Source organism: Schistocerca nitens, chromosome 1 (genome assembly GCF_023898315.1).
Source record: "Schistocerca nitens isolate TAMUIC-IGC-003100 chromosome 1, iqSchNite1.1, whole genome shotgun sequence".
NCBI classification, from domain to species: Eukaryota; Metazoa; Arthropoda; class Insecta; order Orthoptera; family Acrididae; genus Schistocerca; species Schistocerca nitens.
The window spans coordinates 1,014,371,274-1,014,391,878 of NC_064614.1; the positions used below are offsets into that span (position 1 = coordinate 1,014,371,274).

A 20,605-nucleotide genomic window follows, 5' to 3' on the forward strand; every position below is an offset into this window, starting at 1 on the left:
CTGGACAGAGTACACGTGTATCAGAAGACACAGTGCACCGAACACTCCTACCGATGGACCTCTGCAGCTGATGACCCATGCATGTGCCAATGTTAACCCCACGACATCAGCACCTATGACTGAAATGGGCACATAACCATCGATGCTGGACATTGGTGCAGTAGTAGAACACTACACGGTCTGATGAATCCCGATACATTCTTCATCATACCGATGAGAGGGTGCAAACCTATCGTCTTCCAGGGGAACAGCTCCTTGACACCTGTAGTGTGAGACAGAGACAAAGTGGTGGCAGCTTCATTATGGAACATTTATGTGGGCATCCATAGGTCTGGTGGAGCTCATGCAAGGTACCATGACCACCAACGAATATCGTACACTGGTTGCAAACCACATACGCCTCTTCATGATGATCATGTTTCCCAATGGCAGTGGCATTTTTCAACAAGATAATGCACCATGTCACATGTCCAGGAGTGTGATGGAGTGGTTCCAGGAACAGTAGTGAGTTTCAGTTGAAGTGCTAGTTCCCCAACTTGCCAGATCTGAAACCAACTGGAAACATCTGACATGTGATTGAACATCGCATCAGAGCTCATTGCTCGCCTCCCCAGAATTTATGAAAAGTAGGTTATTTGCATGTGCAAATGTGGTGCAAACTCCCTCCAGTGACCTACCAAGGCCTCATTGCTTCCATACCACAACACATCACCACTGTTATCCAAGCCAAAGATGGACGTACCGGCTATTAGGTAGGTGCTCATAATGTTCTGGACGGTTAGTGTACATTTTAGCTTTGAGCCATAAGGCCTTCTCCGGAAGTAGAAAACACACACACACATATTCACACAAGCACAACTCACACATACATGACCACTGACCCTGGCTGCTGTTGTCAGATTGAGCTGTACTTATGCATGGTAGGCGTAAGAAGAGGCATGGGCGAGGAATGAAGGAACGGGGATAGCAGGGTGGTGTTGGAGAATGTGTAGTGCAGATTGTGGGAGTGTGCAGTTGGGTGGGGACAGAGGGAGGAGGGTAGAAGATTGGGGTAGGAGAACATGTGATGCAGCTTGTGGGAGTGTGTAGGGTGCAGGAGTGTTGTGGGGGCTTGGCTGCTAGATGCAGCTGGTAGGTGTGGGGAATAGGGAGCAGGGGTAGTGAAAAGGAGAGATATTGAAGGTGAAAAGGACTAGTGGGTGATTTCGTGAAACGGGAGGCTGTGTTATGCTGGAGTAGGAGCAGGGAAGGGGATAGGTAAGTAAAGGACAGGGACTAGCAAAGTTTGAAGCCAGGGGGATTTCAGAAATGTATGATATATTGCAGGGAGAGTTCCCAGCCACACAGTTCTGTAAGGCTGGTGTTGGTAGGAATGATCCAGGTGGTGTAGGCTGTGAAGCAATCATTGAAATGAAGGACACTGTGTTGGACATCATGTTCAGCAACTGGGTGGTCCAGCTGCCTTTTGGCCCCAGTCAGGGGCCAGTCATGTGGACAGACAGTTTATTAGATGTCATGCCCACCTAGAAAACAGCACAATGGTCGCACCTTCATTTGTAGATCACACAACTGCTTGCGCTGGTAGCCCTGCCTATGATGAGACAGGAGATGCATGTGACAGAAATGGCTGGGTTGGGGAGGAAGAATGTATGGGAGAGTCTTGAATCTTGGTTTATTGCAGCAGGATGCTGCCTTTCACGTGAGCATGAATAGGAAACTGTCTGTGTGCATGAATGGCAAATGACAAACTGTGGCCAAGAGACAGCTAGACCACCCAATAGCTGAACATGCTGCCCAACACAATGGCTTCACTCCAATGATTGTTTCACAGCTTGCACCATCTGTATCCCCCTACCAACACCAGCTTTACTGAATGGGAATTCTCCGTGCACTATATTGTACATTTCCATAGTCTCCCTGACTCCAACCTTTGTTAGTCCCTGTCCTCCACTTACCTATCCTCTTCCTTGCTCCCGCTCCATCACAACACAGCCTTCTGTTCCACCAACACACCTGCTAGTCCTTTTCCCCTTCAAAACCTCTCCTTCTTTTCTCCCACCTGCCCCCCCCCCCCCCCCCAAACATCCCGACTGCATTTAGCAGCACTACCCTGTCACCACCATGTCCCTGCATGCCCTTATAAGCTTCATAGCTGCACTACATGTGCTCCCACCCCATACTGCTATTCCCCCACCCCATGCCACCTCCTTCCTCCTGCCATTGGATTGCTGATCTTATCATGCACAATTCCAACTCAGTCCAGCCGCAGCAGATAGAGCCAGTGGTTATTTGTGTGTGAGTTGTGCTTGTGTGAAGGTATATGCATGATTTCTACTTCAGAAGAAGGCCTTCAGCCGAAAATTACAATGTTTAGCAGTGTTTTCGTTGCGCTTGTTGGCAATTAGACATCTCCTCAGTACAGTATCACTTTGAAGAAAGCTTGAGCATGTAATGTATACTGACTAATAGTAAATTCACCCAGAGCTATTTGTGTTAAATCTCAAAACTAATTTGTCACTCACTGGGGAACTGACATGAGTTCCCCTTCTCTGGCTCATATTCTGGATACACTCTTGACAGCACAATACTATAGCTGATTGTTACAACAGACCAGTAAACACAATGTCTCAAATAAGCATGAACTTAACATGTAATTACAACCAATATATGTTTGTTTTTTTTTATTTTTTTTATTTTTATTTTTTTTTTTTTTTTTTTTTTGTTTTAGGGCGCAAAACTGCTATGGTCATTAGCGCCCAGCCTGTGACTTAGGAAATAGTAAAAAAAAAACCGAAACTGAAAATCAGCAGCAATGGGAACAAAGTCATAAAATTGGAGAAACTAAAAGCAGAAGGAAGGCTTAAAAATCCACTACAGAAAGGGGTTGGTTGTCCCCAAAAAAAGCTTCAAATGACTGACGTCATGTCACTAGCACTAATAAACTGGAGAACGCGGTCGGCTGAGCGCGTGTCATCTGCTAAAATCGACGATAGATCAGGCGATAGCTGTAGACGGGCGCGTAACGGATTAAAATAGGGGCATTCAATTAAAAGGTGTCTTACCGTCCACAGCTGAGAGCAGTGGGGACAGAGTGGGGGAGGATCGCCGCTTAAAAGATGTCGATGGCTAAAAAGGCAGTGCCCTATCCGGAGTCTAGTTAAAATTACCTCCTCCCGACGACGCGTTCGGGAGGAAGAAGTCCAAGCGCAAGGAAGAGCTTTCACTTCCCGCAATTTATTATTGGGAAGTGTTAACCAATACGCATGCCATAAATGAGCAACTTTGCGACATAAACCGCTCCGTAGATCGGTGAAGGGAAGCGATTGAATAGCTGGCCGAGGAAGAGAGACTGCAGCCTTGGCCGCTATATCGGCCGCCTCATTCCCACAGATACCAGCGTGTCCCGGGAGCCAGAGGAACGCCACCGAGACGCCCCCCAGATGGAGCAAGCGCAGACAGTCCTGAATCCGGTGGACCAGAGGGTGCACAGGGTAAAGAGCTTGGAGACTGAGGAGAGAGCTGAGAGAATCTGAGCAGATAACGTACTGTATCCGCCGATGGCGGCGGATGTAGTGGACAGCCTGGAGAACAGCGTAAAGCTCCGCAGTATACACCGAACACTGGTCGGGAAGCCGAAATTGATTTGGGGTGTCGCCAACAATATAGGCACTCCCTACACCTAACGATGTTTTCGAGCCGTCGGTGTAAATAAATGTGGCGTCCGTCATTTGTGCACATAGAGCAGCAAATGCCCGACGATAAACAAGTTTAGGGGTACCATCCTTGGGAAATCGACAAAGGTCACGGAGCAGGCAGATCCGGGGACGGAGCCAAGGCGGTGCTGTACCCGAAGTTGTCAAAAAGGTTTTAGGAAAGCGGAAGGAAAGAGAATGGAGCAGTTGACGGAAGCGGACTCCCGGGGGTAGTAGGGAGGAGGAGCGGCCAGCATACCCTACATCAAATGAGGCGTCGAAAAAAAGGGCATGGGCTGGATTAGCAGGCATGGAAGACAGATGGCTAGCATAACGACTTAGAAGGACCGCTCGCCGATTGGACAACGGAGGTTCAGCAGTCTCAGCATAAAGGCTTTCCACAGGGCTGGTATAAAAAGCTCCAGACACTAAACGTAATCCACGGTGGTGGATAGAGTCGAGACGCCGAAGAATAGACGGCCGAGCAGAGGAGTAGACTATGCTTCCATAATCCAATTTCGAGCGCACTAAGGCGCGATAGAGGCGGAGAAGGACCACTCGGTCCGCTCCCCAGGAGGTATCATTCAGGACACGGAGGGTGTTAAGCGATCGCAGACAGCGAGCCGAAAGATAGGAAACGTGGGAGGACCAGCACAGTTTTCTGTCAAACGTAAGACCCAAGAATTTAGCGACGTCTGAAAACAGAAGGTTGACAGGTCCTAGATGTAAGGAGGGCGGAAGAAACTCCTTACGTCGCCAAAAATTAACACAAACGGTCTTACTGGGAGAGAAACGGAAGCCTGTTTCGATGCTCCAAGAGTGGAGGTGATCGAGACATCCTTGAAGACGTCGTTCAAGAAGGCTGGTCCGTTGAGAGCTGTAGTAGATCGCAAAATCATCCACAAAGAGGGAGCCCGAGACATCGGGAAGGAGACAATCCATAATTGGATTTATAGCGATGGCAAACAGTACAACACTCAGCACGGAGCCCTGGGGTACCCCGTTTTCTTGGGAGAAAGTGAGGGAGAGAGTAGTGTTCACCCGCACCCTAAATGTGCGCTCTGCCATAAATTCGCGAAGAAAAAGGGGCAGCCGGCCTCGAAAGCCCCAAGAGAACAGTGTGCGGAGGATGCCTGTCCTCCAACAGGTATCGTATGCTCGCTCCAGATCAAAAAATATTGCTACCGTTTGGCGTTTCCGGAGAAAATTGTTCATGATATAAGTGGAGAGAGCAACAAGATGGTCAACTGCAGAACGATGCTTTCGGAATCCGCATTGGGCAGGTGTTAAAAGACTGCGGGATTCCAGCCACCACGCTAAACGGTAATTCACCATACGCTCCAAAACCTTACAGACACTACTCGTGAGAGAAATGGGGCGATAGCTAGAGGGGAGATGTTTGTCCTTTCCAGGTTTCGGGACAGGAACGACGATAGCTTCTCGCCATCGTCTGGGAAAAGTACTGTCGGTCCAAATTCGATTATAAAGGTGAAGGAGGTAACGCAGACTATGGGTTGATAAATGCAGCAACATTTGGACGTGGATACCATCTGATCCTGGGGCGGAGGAGCGAGAAGAAGAGAGTGCATGTTGGAGTTCCCGCAAGGAGAAAACAGTATTGTAGCTTTCGCGATTTTGAGAGGAGAAAGCAAGAGGTCGCACTTCCGCTGCACGTTTCTTCGGGAGAAACGCTGGCGGGTAATTTGAAGAGCTCGAAATCTCGGCAAAGTGCTGACCCAACGAGTTAGAAATTGCGACGGGGTCCACTAATGTCTCATGCGCGACAGTGAGCCCAGAGACCGGGGAGAAACTAGGCGCGCCTGAGAACCGTCGAAGCCGACTCCAAACTTCCGAGGCGGGAGTGAAGGTGTTAAATGAGCTAATAAAGAATTTCCAGCTTGCCTTCTTGCTATCGCGGATGACACGACGGCATCGCGCTCGTAGCTGCTTATAGCGGATGCAGTTGGCCAAAGTAGGATGGTGGCGGAAAACGCGGAGAGCACGTCGCCGCTCACGTAGTGCATCACGGCATGCCTCGTTCCACCAAGGAACTGGGGGGCGCCGGGGCAATTCGGAGGTGCGTGGTATTGAATGTTCCGCAGCTGTAAGAATAACGTCGGTAATATGTGTGACCTCAACGTCGACGCTGGGAAAGTGACGGTCATCGAATGTCGCTAGAGACGAAAAAAGTGTCCAATCGGCTTGAGCAAACTTCCAGCGTCGCAGGCGCATATATGGCCGTTGAGGCTGCAGTCTAAGGACACATGGAAAGTGGTCACTGGAGTGTGTATCATCAAGGGCGAACCATTCGAAGCGCCGAGCTAGCGGAACAGTACCGACCGCAAGGTCCAAATGAGATAAATTTGCCGTGGAGGCAGACAAAAACGTAGGGACCCCAGTGTTGAGGCAAACTAGATCTGCTTGGTGGAAGACGTCTAGCAATAGTGAGCCACGTGGACAAGGATGTGGAGATCCCCAAAGCGGGTGGTGGGCATTGAAGTCCCCAACCAGCAAATATGGGGGTGGAAGCTGACCAAGAAGATGAAGGATATCAGCTCGTGCCATTGGTGTGGACGATGGAATGTATACTGTACAAAGAGAGAACGTGTATCCGGAAAGGGAAAGACGGACGGCGACAGCTTGGAAGGAAGTGTTTAAATGGATTGGGTGATAATGGAGAGTTTCATGGAGAAGAATCATGAGTCCTCCATGTGCTGGAGTGCCTTCAACAGAGGGGAGATCATATCGGACGGACTGAAAATGAGGGAGAACAAAGCGGTCATGGGGACGCAGCTTTGTTTCCTGAAGACAGAAGATGACCGGCGAGTAGGATTGTAAGAGGATCGACAATTCATCCCGATTGGCTCGAATACCGCGGATATTCCAGTGGATAATGGACATAGGGTGAACAGAAAATGGAGGAATGCGACCAAGGTCGCTGTCAACTCAACGACTGCTCTGAGCTTGCGACCGACAGCATGGAATGGCATTCAGCCGAAGGCAGAAGATCCTGATCCATAGGTTGGTCAGGAGCAGCTCCTGCCACCAGCGACCGGCCGGTTGATCGGCCGCCAGCAGTGCGCCTCGGCGACACAGAAGACGGCCGAGGGCGACTTCCGCCAGGTGGTGCTGTAGATGGGACACGCCTTGGCGGAGAAGGAGAGGAACTGGGTTTCTTTGTAGCCTTCTTGGAAGTATGATGTTTAGAGGAAGGAGGAACCGATGGTTGGGAAGTTGCCGTACGTAAAAACTCTTCACGAGTATGCTCTTTTTTCGAAGTCTTGGTGTCTGACTTTTGGGCTCGAGATTTAGCAGAACTCGACAAAGGGTGAGCCAGAGAGTGGGCAGGCGAAAGTGGTGAGGTTGAACGGGCGATCTTTGCGCTGGCTGATCTGACGACCGTGGCACTAAAGGTGAGGTCGCAAGTCTGCGTGGCCGCCTCCTTTGTTGGCCGAGGAGAAGCAAGGACAGTGCTGTAGTTTCCTTTCTGAGGCACGGTGGGCTGTCGACTGGCGAATAATTTTCGAGCAGCAAAGGTCGACACCTTTTCCTTCACCCTAATTTCCTGGATGAGTTTTTCGTCCTTAAAAACGGGGCAATCTCGAGAGGAAGTGGCGTGGTCACCCATACAGTTGATGCAGCGAGGGGATGGAGGTGGACAAGCACCCTCATGGGCATCCCTGCCACACGTAACACATTTGGCCGGATTGGAACAGGACTGGCTGGTGTGATTGAACCGCTGGCACCGATAGCAACGCGTAGGGTTCGGGACGTAAGGGCGAACGGAAATTATCTCATAGCCGGCTTTGATTTTCGATGGTAGTTGAACTTTGTCAAATGTCAAGAAGACAGTGCGGGTTGGAATGATGTTCGTGTCAACCCTTTTCATAACCCTATGAACAGCCATTACGCCCTGGTCAGACAGGTAGTGCTGAATTTCTTCGTCAGACAGTCCATCGAGGGAGCGTGTATAAACGACTCCACGCGAGGAATTTAAGGTACGGTGCGGTTCCACCCGGACAGGGAAGGTGTGTAGTAGTGACGTACGCAGCAATTTTTGTGCCTGGAGGGCACTGACTGTTTCTAACAACAGGGTGCCATTCCGTAATCTGGAACAAGACTTTACAGGACCTGCAATTGCGTCGACACCTTTCTGAATAATGAAAGGGTTGACCGTGGAGAAGTCGTGACCTTCGTCAGACCGAGAAACAACAAGGAACTGTGGCAACGATGGAAGAACTGACTGTGGTTGAGACTCAGTGAACTTACGTTTGTAGCAGACATAGTGGAAGGTGAGGAAACCATTGCGGAAGAATCCCCCATGATTACCGGCGTCTCCGATGGCGCGCTCCTCCCTTGTGGGGGCCCTCTCTGAGGGCACTCCCGCCTTAGGTGATTGTTCACACCTCAGGTCACACCTCCCGACAAACGGACGGAGGAACCAATCGGCACTTTCGGAAGGTATCAGCTCGGGTAATCACCCCTCCCTGGGCCTGGCCGTTACCAGGGGGTACGTACGTGTCCTACCTGTCTACCCGGGGCGGGGAATTACGCGTTACCCCGTCACCGGCTACGCATGGAAGTGCGTGGGTCGGCCTTCAGACACGCACAGGGAGGAAGAAAGAGAAAGGGAATGGAAAGAAGAGAGGTCTCAAACGCCGCAGCGGAGAAGGTAGAGAGAAGAGGTAAGGAAAAGAGAAGGACAAAGGAAGGATGAAGACTTACAAGCAAGGAATGAAGGCGAAGAATGTAGTATATGTACAAGTGTCCGTCTCCGGACGTAGGCACAAACCATAACCCCAGAGAAAGGGAAAGCAAGAGCCAGAGGTGAAGGGGGGGGGGGGGGGGGCGAAGATGGGGAATGGGGAAGGATGCGGAAAGGGAAGGTATGCAGCCCGGAAAGGAAGGAAGGCCACATCAGCTCGGGGTCCCGTGCTCGCTACGCACGTATCCACAAAAGAGTTGTGGACCCCCTGGGGGGAATATATGTTTGTGTCAGAAAGATTCATATTGTATGGGAACAAAACTTTTCAACAATCTGCCAGATTATTTAATGTGTGTACTGAAAAGTAAAAGCATATGAAAAATCTATTAGAAAATGTCTACAGTACCACCACTTATATTAAGTAAGTGAATATGCGAACATCAATATATATAATTCGTGACACTTTGGCGTACATATTGAGGCCACCAAGATCTCGAGGTAGCATCTTTGATGCTTAATCAAAACATCCTGGGTCCCAGGTCTGATCCCAGTCACTACTTAAATCATGAATACATCTCATCAGTATGGACAGCCAAAGACGTTTGGATAAAAAGTTACCCTTATTCTGCCAACAGCCGTGTCAAAGAGGACAGAGGACCAGAAAAAGAGTCAGAGCATCCTCTTGACCTGGGGTTGGGAAACTGTCCCAAAAAGGTAGAAGAATATGATCAAAAGTATGAGGATGCAGTAAGCAATGAAACCAGTGCATTACATATGCATGTTGTGTGTCCACAGCACATGTAGTCTGTAACTGAAAAAGTTTCAAGATTATCCCTCCATTGGTCAAAGATTCCAGACTAGTCCCCTGCCCCCTGCTTGGATCTCTTGGAAGGGACTGTTAAGGGGGGAGTGACCATGAGAAAAAGATTGAATTATTAACAAAAGGGTAAATTCTATGAGTAAGAGAGTGGAATGACAGGATTCTGAATGTGGAAGGGAAGATAGAAAACCTGAACAGGGAAATGCAAAGACTAAATCTAGTTTTAATGGGGTAATATCAACAGCAATAAAAATGGTATGTTATGATTAGGAGAGCAGGTGTGAGAGTGAATTACTTTTAACGGTTCAATGATAGGGGATTATTCTCAAGAGAACTGATACCAAGTCAACACCAACAAAACATTCCAATATCACAAACAGAAGATGAAGATATAGAGAAAGTATATGAGGATACTGAACAAGAGATATGAAAATTAGTAACCATGGGAGCTGGCATGCTGTAATACGGGAAGGCATAGGAGAGTTTAGGCTTGTTAGTAGTAATGAGAGAGAAGAACAACTAATAATTGTTCTGCTCTAAACTTCAACTGGAAATAATGAATATGCTGGTCAAAAATCACATACTGGGATTATGAAAAGATACCAGCTGGATTACATCATGGTCAAACATAGGTTCTGAAATCAGATACAGAATTGTAAGATGTATCTAGGAGCAGATATAGATTCTCATCACAATTCAAAATGACAAAAAGTAGACCGAAGTTTAAGAGAATCATCCAGAAGCATCAGAGTAGAAATAAGTGAGGTACTGAAGTACTTAGGAATGATGAGATGTGTTTGAAGTTTTCTAGGCTGTAGATAGTGTGATAATGAAAACCACAATAGAAAGTTCAAGTGAGTAGAAATGGAAATCTGTAAAAAGAGCAATCACATAACTGAAAAACTGTGAAAAAGCTTTGGATAAGAGAAGAAATATCTCAGCTGACTGACAAAACAAGGAACTACAAAAATGCCCAGGAAAAGATAGATATACAGGAATGTCAGTCACTTAAAGATTGAATAAATAGGAAGTCAGGGAAACTAAGGTAAAAATGACTCCAGAATAAATGTGAAAAAAATAAAAAATAAATGCTCATCAGAGGGACAGATTTAGAATGCAAAGGGGATAGATAACATGTAGGTGAAAAGAGTGCACTGGCAGTCTCTGCGAGGGGGAGGAACTGTCTGATGACACCAGAAAAATTGGGAGTCAATATATGGGTGACATAGGCAATCCGCTAACATTCACAGCTTAACAGAGTTTTAGAAGACTTGTGATCAAATGAGGTAGAAAGGATAAATGACACTCCTTTGCAATTTCTAAAATCATCTGGGGAAGTGGTGTGTAGAATCAATGAGACTGGGGACACACCATCATACGTTTGGAAAAACATCATCCACACAATCCCAAATACAGAAATGGCAGATATGTCTACGAACCATCATACAATCAGCTTAACAGCTCCTGCCTCAACATCGAGTCATACCAGTGTTGGGTTTGTATCGGTTCTGGAGCGCCACGACCGACCTCATTTGAGCTCTTCTGTCAGGAGAGTTAATTTGGAGTTGGAACGGCTACTTGGATCTGGTGCAGGGTCACACATTGGTGTGGTTCCTGTTGATTCACTCTGTAGGTGGGACTATGCGACAATGAACCATAAATAGCTGCTGATGCAACTTCGCGCATTCATTATATGAATAGCATTATTCAAGAATGGGTCGCCGTTTTGGATATCGCCGTCACAGACGTATGCTGGTCTACAAGGATTTGTTGAATATTAATGGCACTTATGGTTCTGTTCCAGCTGCAGGTACCAGTAAGAAGGTATCGAATCTGAAGAAGATCGCGAGTATATCTGTATTGTCAGGTCCTAAATACTTTTTAGGTCTGAAGCTGAATTTTTCTATTGCTAAATCATCTGCATCAAGCAGTATAGGTAATGGTTGGATTACATTCGCTGTTGTGGTTTGTCATGATGCTTCTAGGACTGGATTGGAAAGTTTTACATCTCGTGAAGTGTTGGCATTTCGTACTGTACATTTGTCCAAAATTATTGTTATTAATGAAGGTTCTTATTTAGTACCTTATGGTTCATTGTCTCTTAGTCTCTAGACATGGCCTACACCTCAACAAGAAAGGGAAGGATAAACTGGCTGGGCTGATAGCAGGAAACTTAAAGGGGGGACGAACTACATCTCATGGTGGAAACTCTTTTTTAGTGTAAGATCAGTGTCCAGTGGGAAACTCAGCCAGGCAAGTACTAAAGATGTTAAAAAATTTCAAGATACTCACAAAAGTAAAGTGAAAAATAATGTTAGTATATTTCATCAAAATATTGGGGGATTGAAGAATAAAATTGATGAGCTTCTGCTTTGTTTTGAAGATATAGAAACTGAGAATGTAATAGATGTACTATGCCTGTCTGAGCATCACATTGTCACTGATATGCAAAGGTTAGCATCAATGGGTACAAATTAGCTGCTCATGTAAGTAGAGATAATAAGATGAGAGAAGGAGTTGCCATATATGTCAAAAGCTTCCACAGTGTAAAAAATTTAGAAACTAAAAAATTTTGGAAGCATGTGCCACTGAACTTAAACTAAATGATGGCACTTTCATAATTGTAACAGTGTATAGGTCCCCCTCAGGGAACTTCCAGCTATTTCTAGAAAACTTGGGTGCTTTGTTGTGCTATCTAGTATTACTCAGTTCTTTCAATTTGAGCTCCATCACTGATTTTCCTACTCGGATAACAAAGAACAGCAGTACATTAATAGATAACTTTTTCATAGACCAAGATAAGTTTAAAGGCCATAAATGCTTATCCTGTTGAGAATGGTCTTTCAGATCATGGTGTACAGCTAGTTACAGTACATGACATAGCTCCATGCAGTATATCAAATCAGACTTTCAAACAGTGCGTTCAATTAACAATATAAATATTGCAAACTTTAGGGAAAGCCTACAGCAACTAGACTGGGATGAAGTGTTTAAGGAACCTGATGCAAACTTGAAATATAACTTATTTCACGATACATTTTTAAGGGTATTTGAAAATTGTTTTCCCAAGAAAATAGTTAAACATAATTCCAAGAATACATATAGAAAACCATGGCTAACTAAAGGAATAAGAATATCTTGCAAGCGAAAAAGAGAACTGTATCTAACAGCAAGAGGGAGTACTGACCCCGAAATTGTTTAATATTATAAAAACTATTGTGCAGTACTAAGAAAAGTTATTAAAAAGTCCAGAAGCATGTGTATCATGTCTGAGATCAGTAACTCTGATAATAAAATTAAAGCAATTTGGAATATTATTGAAAGGGAAACAGGGCAACCAAGAGCACAGGAAGATTTTAGTGCCATAAAACTGAATGACAAGTGTACTAACAAACAATCAGAAATTGAAAATATTTTCAATAATCATTTTTTAAATGTTGTGGAGAAAATACGATCTAGATCTTCACTAGAAGAGGCAAGGCTACTAATAGAAGAGGCCTTACCTGTGGAGTTTGAAACAACTGTAATTCCACCAACCTCTCCCTCTGAAATCAGTAAAATAATAAACTCACTGAAAAGTAAAAGCTCTTACAGAATTGATGGCATTTCCAGCAAGGTACTTAAAGCTTGTTCCCCACAGATAAGTAGGATTCTCAGCCATGTATGTAATAGCTCTTTGGAGCAGGGTGTTTTCCTCGATAGACTGAAATATGCCATTGTAAAACCATCGCATAAAAAGTGGGATACGTCGGATGTGAACAACTACCGCCCAATCTCTCTTCTGACAGCTCTATCAAAAATTTTTGAGAAAGTAATGTATTCAAGAGTAGCCTCCCATATTTGTAAAAATAAAGTACTAACAAAATGTCAGTTCGGTTTTCAGAAAGGCTTTTCAACAGAAAATGCTATATACGCTTTCACTGATCAAATATTAAATGCTCTGAATAACCGGACATCACCCATTGGTATTTTTTGTGATCTCTCAAAGGCCTTTGATTGTGTAAATCATGGAATTCTTTTAGATAAGCTAAATCATTATGGTTTGAGTGGGGCAGTGCACAAATGGTTTAATTCATACTTAACTGGAAGAATGCAGAAAGTTGAAATAAGTGGTTCATGTAATGTTAAAACAACAGCTGATTCCTCAAACTGGGGGGCTATCAAGTACAGGGTCCCACAGGGTTCGGTCTTAGGTCCTTTACTGTTCTTGATATACATTAATGACTTACCATTCCACACTGATGAAGATGCAAAGTTAGTTCTTTTTGCTGATGATACAAGTATAGTAATAACATCCAAAAACCAAGAACTAAGTGATGTAATTGTAAATGATGTTTTTCACAAAATTATTCAGTGGTTCTCAGCAAACAGACTCTCTTTAAATTTTGATAAAACACAGTATATACAGTTGCGTACAGTAAATGGCACAACTCCAGTAATAAATATAGACTTTGAACAGAAGTCTGTAGCTAAGGCAGAATTTTCAAAATTTTTAGGTGTGTCCATTGATGAGAGGTTAAACTGGAAGCAACACATTGATGGTCTGCTGAAACGTATGAGTTCAGCTACGTATGCTATTACGGTTATTGCAAATTTTGGTGATAAGAATCTCAGTAAATTAGCTTACTATGCCTACTTTCATTCACTGCTTTCATATGGCATCATATTCTGGGGTAATTCATCGTTGAGTAGAAAAGTATTCATTGCTCAAAAATGTGTAATCAGAATAATTGCTGGAGCCCACCCACGGTCATCCTGCAGACATCTATTTAAGGATCTAGGGATCCTCACAGTAACCTCACAGTATATATATTCACTTATGAAATTTGTTGTTAATAATCCAGCCCAGTTCAAAAGTAATAGCGGTGTGCATAGCTATAACACCAGGAGAAAGGATGATCTTCACTATGCAGGGTTAAATATGACTTTGGCACAGAAAGGGGTAAATTATGCTTCCTACAATAGTCTTTGGTCACCTACCAAACAGCATCAAAAGCCTGACAGATAGCCAACTAACATTTAAAAATAAGTTAAAAGAATTTCTAGATGACAACTCCTTCTACTCATTGGTTGAATTTTTAGATATAAATTAAGGGGGCAAAAAAAAAAAAAAAAAAAAAAAAATTGTGTCATGCAATATTTTGTGCAATGTAATATCTTGTACAGACATCTTTTATTAACTGACACGTTCCACATCATTACAAAGTGTCGTATTCATGATCTATGAAACAAGTATTAATCTAATCTACAAAAATAAGGAAAAGAAAATTGAGGATCTCTTAGATGACAATCAGTTAGGCTTTAGGAAAAGTCTACATTTATAGCACTTGGAGATTTTAGGAAAACTTCTGACATGTGGACTGGACAGTATACACTGAAATCCTACATGTTACTCAATCTGTACACTGAGAAAGTAGTAAAAGAAACCAAAGAAAAGTGTGCAGTAGGAATTATAGTTCAGGAGGAAGAAATAAAAATTTTCAAGTTTACTGATGACATTATAATACAGTCAGAGACAACTAAGGACTTGAGAGGGCAGTTGAACGGACTAGATAGAGTCTTGAAAAGAGACAATAAGATGAGCATCAATAAAAGTGAGGGGATTAGATTAGGAAATGAGATGCTAAAAGTAGTATCTGCATAGTGCCATTTGGGCAGTAAAATAACTGATGATCATCAAAGTAGGAATGATATAAAATGCAGTCTGGCAATATCAAAGAAAGAATTCCTGGAAAACGTGAATTTGTTAACATCTAATATAAATCTAAATGTTAGGAAGTTGTTTCTGAAGGTGTTTGAGGCGCACTCTCTTGTGTGAAAGTGTAACATGGACAACAGGCAATTCACAAAAGAGAGAACAAAAGCATTTGAAATGTGGTGTTATAGAATGATGAGGAAGATTAGATGGGTAGTATTCCAGTATATTAATGATTTCTACAAGTCAAGTTCTGCCACAAATTCCACTTCTCCCTAATTCTGTTCAGTACCTACTCATTAGTAACATGATCTACCCATCTTATCTTCAGCATTTTTCTGTAGCACCACATTTCGACAGGTTCTATTCTCTTCTTGTCTACAGTATTTATTGTCGATGTTTCACTTCCATACATGGCTACACACCACACAATTACTTTCAGAAAAGACTTCCTGACACTTAAATCTATACTCAATGTAAACAAATTTCTCTTCTTCAGAAACGGTTTCCTTGCCATAGCCAGTCTACATTTTATATTCTCTCCAAATGTAGTACACAGAATAAATCAAAAGATAAAAACACAAATACAAAACAAACACAACACTTTCAGAATGCAAGATAATTCACAAGCTGCAAACTCACAAACACACTCAACACACACACACACACACACACACACACACACACACACACACAATGACAACATCTGTTGGAATTGTGTGAACAACATATTTCGTGTGAGATGGTAGGAAAGTGCATCATGTGAAATATAATAGACCTCTCTGGTGCTACTGTACACTCTGAGTTTTATGTGTGTGATATTATATTCCTTGGTTGGTGCATTCAATGTATTTTTACCTGGAAGTGCAAATATAGTTACTGGCACTAAATGTTTTTTACTCACTATCTGCAACTGTGTCAACTCTAAATGGTTATGGGCCATTTTGAATAAGTATATCCATAATACAGTAGTGGGAAGATATTGGAAAAGTTCCAAGTAGTGCACTTGTGTGAAGTACAAGTTATCCTTACAAGACAATGCAATTCTTTTGTATTATTCTTTGGTATTATTCTGTATGTTAATAAAGATCAAAGTCACCATTAAAATGAATGTGGCACAAAAAAAAAAAAAAATGTATGTGGCCTGATGGAATGCGAATCCATAGGTGGGAGTTATTATTTTCTTACGTTTATTGATGATTATTCACAATATACTCATGTTTATTTTCTTAGTTACAAAGACCAAGTAAGTGACACTTTTGAGGAATATCGTAATATGGTCAAAAGGTGGACAAGAAAGAAGATTAAGATCATTAGGTCTGATAATGGCAGAGAATATATTAAACAAAAATTGAAGACACTTCTGGCAAAAATGGGAATCAGGCATCAAACTACCATAAGGTACAGCCCATCTCAAAATGGGGTTGCTGAGAGGGCTAACAGAACCAGTCGAAAAAGCAAGGAGCATGATAACTGATGCTGGATTATCAAAAGACTTTTGGGCAGAGGCAGTATCAACAGCCGTATATTTGAACAATAGATCACTTACAAAAGCAATGAGAAATAGAACCCCCTATGAGATATGGGTAGAAAGGAAACCTGACCTAAGGAATATAAGGGTTTTTGGGTCTGATGCAATGGCGCACATTCCAAAACAGCTGAGAGGAAAATGGGACCCAAAGGCTAAAAAGTATATTTTTTCAGGCTATTGTGAGAATTCAAAGGACTACCAATTAATGGATCCATTGAATAAAACAATAGTTAGAAGCAGAGATGTAGTATTATTTGAAAATAGAAAGGACTCTGATGAGGGCAAGACTACTAAGTTAACTGCACCTAGTTCCAAGAGTGAAACCTTATGTGAAGAAAGAAAAAGTGAAGAACAGGAAGAGGACAGTCAAAGGCAAATAGAGACTATTTATAATGCCAATGAGTTTGAGGATGAAGAAAATGAAGAGAACAATGTAAGGCATTCTTCTCGCATACCAAAACTGAAAGAATATCCAGATTTTGAAATGTATGCAGCCCAGACTTTTAATGATGAGCCAGCAACACCAGAAGAAGCAATGAGCGGCCCGAACTCTCAAGAATGGGTAGAAGCGATGGAGAAAGAATTGGAATCTTTATCTCAGAACAAAACCTTTGAATGGGGAAATACAACAGCAGATAAGAAACCATTACTGGCAAGATTGGTATTCACTTTGAAGAGCCCCAAAAATTCGTCACCACGGTATAAAGTACGACTTGTAATATAAGGATATTCACAAAAACAACGGATAGATTACAAAGAAAATTTTTCACCTGTAGTCAAGTATGCCTCACTGAGATACCTTTTAGCCTTGGCAGCAAAACAAAATTTAACAATTCATCATACGGATGTAAAAACAGCATATTTAAATGGGAAATTGGAGGAGCAGATATATGTCATTCCACCAAGAGAAGTTATGAAAACCAGATCAGAAAGGGTAAAGATTTGGCTTTTGCAAAAAAGTATATATGGACTTAAACAGAGTGGACATTGCTGGAATCATTGTCTAAATAAAACTCTAATAAATATGAATATGAAGCAATCTATGGCGGATTCCAGTATAAACTATAAAAAGGGAAGAAAAGGGGTAATAATAATGGCAATTTGGGTGGACGACTTCTTTATACTGACTGAAAACAAAAGCCAAATAAGAATTTTTATGAAACACCTGCAAACCAAGTTTAAGGTACATGATTTGGGAGAAGTTACACTTTATTTAGGTACGCATATCACTAAGGATGAAGAGAGACAAGAATTGAGCATAAATCAATCATCATATACAGAAAAGATTTAAAGACAAGTGGCATGAGTGATTATAAACCCATAACTACTCCAATGAAAGTAGGAGTGAATTTAAATAGAAATGAGACAGATGCAGAATGTGATAAGAATTTTCCACATTTAGAAGCAGTAGGGAGTCTGTTATATTTGTCTCAAACGTCACGACCTGACATTGCTTTTGCCACAAATGCAGTGAGCAGATACTGAAGAGACCCAAAGGAAAAGCACTGGAAAGCTGTGAAAAGGATATTCCGATATCTAAGAGGAACTTCAAACCACAAATTAAGATAACATAGAGAAGGTAATGCAAAACTAAAAGGCTACACTGATGCAGGCTGGGGGAGTGAATTGGGAGATAGGCACTCCACTACTGGCTGCTACTTTAAATTAATGAGGGGCCTCATTTCATGGTTCTGTCAAAAGCAAAAAAAAAAACTTTTGCATTGAGTACCATAGAGACCAAGTATATGGTGCTATCTTACATCACACAGAAATCATTGTGGCTAAGAACAGTAATATGTGAAATAGAACCTAATTTAACTGTGGAACCTAGAACGATCTTCTGTGAGAACAAAGGAGCCATTAACCTATCTAAAAATAATGTCACTAGTCTTAGCATAAAACATATTGATATAAGGCACCATTTTATTCGGAACCACATGGAGCGACAGAACATCGCTGTGGACTACCTGCACACAGAAGACATGTTGGCTGACCTTCTGACAAAACCCTTGGACAAAGAGAAGTTTGAAAAGACTGTGGGGCTATTTGGTTTATCTTGCGAAGTAAGCCACAAAATATACGTTCAAAGGGGTGGGGGGTGTTGGAACTGTGCGAACAATATATTTCATGTGAGACGATGGCAAAGAGCATCGTGGGAAATATAATAGACTTCTCTGGTACTATTGTATGCTCTGAGTTTTATGTCTGTAATATAATGTTCTTTGGCTGTTGTGTTCACTGTATTTTTAACTGAAAGCACAAATATACTTACTGGCACTAAATGTCTTTTACTCACTACTGCTTATTCAACTGTGTTGACTCTGATAACATCACACAGAAAAGAAGCCGATGATACGCTATGATTTACACACATAAACTAACACAGAGTGTGGCAAACACACTAAAGAGACAGGGCTTCCAAATAGCATACAAAACTGTGCAAACCCACCAATCACACCTAAGCCAACCATCTACCTAGAGAGATAAATTCAAAGGATCAAGAATATATAAACTTGAATGTCAAAGTTGTGATGCAGTATACATAGGCATGACATGCTGGAATTTTAAAACACAGCACAAAGAACATATCAAGTGTTGAAAGTACGAAACAAACCTTTCCACATTTGCGGAACATTAAAAACACCGTAACCACCATCCTACAAACATGGAACAAGAAATGAAAATCATGAGAATAAACAACCATGACAAATACCTTATACAAATTCAAAAAAACTTGCACATCCAGAAAGCTGTCACTGAAAACAAACATGTGATAAATGAGCAAACACACATCAATACAGACTCCCTACCACACTTGACTATAGAAATGATACAAAAAAATCATCCCTCTCGCACATATAGCCACAAAAAAATCTCTCTCTATGTCTCCCCCACCCCTTTTTTTTGCCTTCTGATCACACACACACACACACACACACACACACATCACAGATGTCTCAAAAATTACACCCGAAAGTTGGCAATAACATTTGATCTTTGGCAATACCATCTAACAGTCAGCAACACAAACCAAAACATTGCATCAAAAGAAGTGTTCAGTTTCAGTGCTGTGAAATGTGGGAAACAGAAACACCAGTGGCAATTATAAGAGGAGGAACAGCACCAAAAATGGAACAGAAACATAACATGTAGCAAATCATCCACACAACCTGCAGAATTTAAAATATTACTACATCATAGAAAAAAACCAACCACCAGAACTGTTTATAACTTATAGATACATTGCCCCAAAATGTAAACTAAATAGTAAAAATATGTACAAATTCCAGGCCACTGATGATGGCTTACAGAGAATAAAGGCGAAACGCCTATGGCATGAAAATTGTGTTTCATTCAGCTGTAATTAGTCAGACCAAAAGTAAAAATCATCAATATACCATAATATTACACGCAACTAAGGAAGACAGGACAACAAAAGTTGAAGATATAAGGTGTGTAGATCATGTAACAAATAAGGAGGTACTGAATCACACTGAGGAAAAAAAATTATAGCATAACTTGAGTAAAGGAAGGGGTCTAATAGGAAATAACCTGAGGAATCGTGGAATTGTCTATTTGACAAAAGAACAAATCTGAGCAGTAGTAATGTGGAGATGATGAGGCTTTCACAGAATAGACTAGCTTGGATAGCTGCAAAATCAATACAAATTCATAGGATTTGTCTTCCTGGAGGTGAAAAACTGTAGGGAAAGACTGAGACTGGAATATATCAAACAAGTAACTGATGAGATTGGATGTACATGATACTCTGAGGTGAAGAGGTTGGCAGAGGAGCATTGGGAGAGAGAGAGGATGGCAAGTCGAGTGCCCAGTGCTGCAGCCTCTTTTTATCTTGTGGAAAGAGTACTGGTACTCATTCAACAGAAGACTGAGAGGATTTGACAGGAGGGGGGGGGGGGGGGGCTGGTACCATCGTCTGCACCCCTCCTCTCTCCCCTTCCCCCCTCTCTCCTTCTCTCTCTCTCTCTCTCTCTCTCTCTCTCTCTCTCTCACACACACACACACACACACACACACACACACACACACACATTCGCACACACACGCATACGCACGCACACGCACACACATATGTAGTTTTGCCACACACACACACACACATAAGTTTTGCCAAAGGTCATGTTTATGTTTGTTTTAGGAG

General features: G+C 42.6%; 1 protein-coding gene across 5 annotated transcripts in view; it reads right to left on the minus strand.

Annotated features, from left to right (window-relative positions):
• Positions 1–20,605, minus strand: part of LOC126196030 (ankyrin repeat and SOCS box protein 3-like) — a 293,727-nt gene that overhangs the window by 204,842 nt on the left and 68,280 nt on the right. The gene's annotated exons all lie outside the window — the stretch shown is intronic.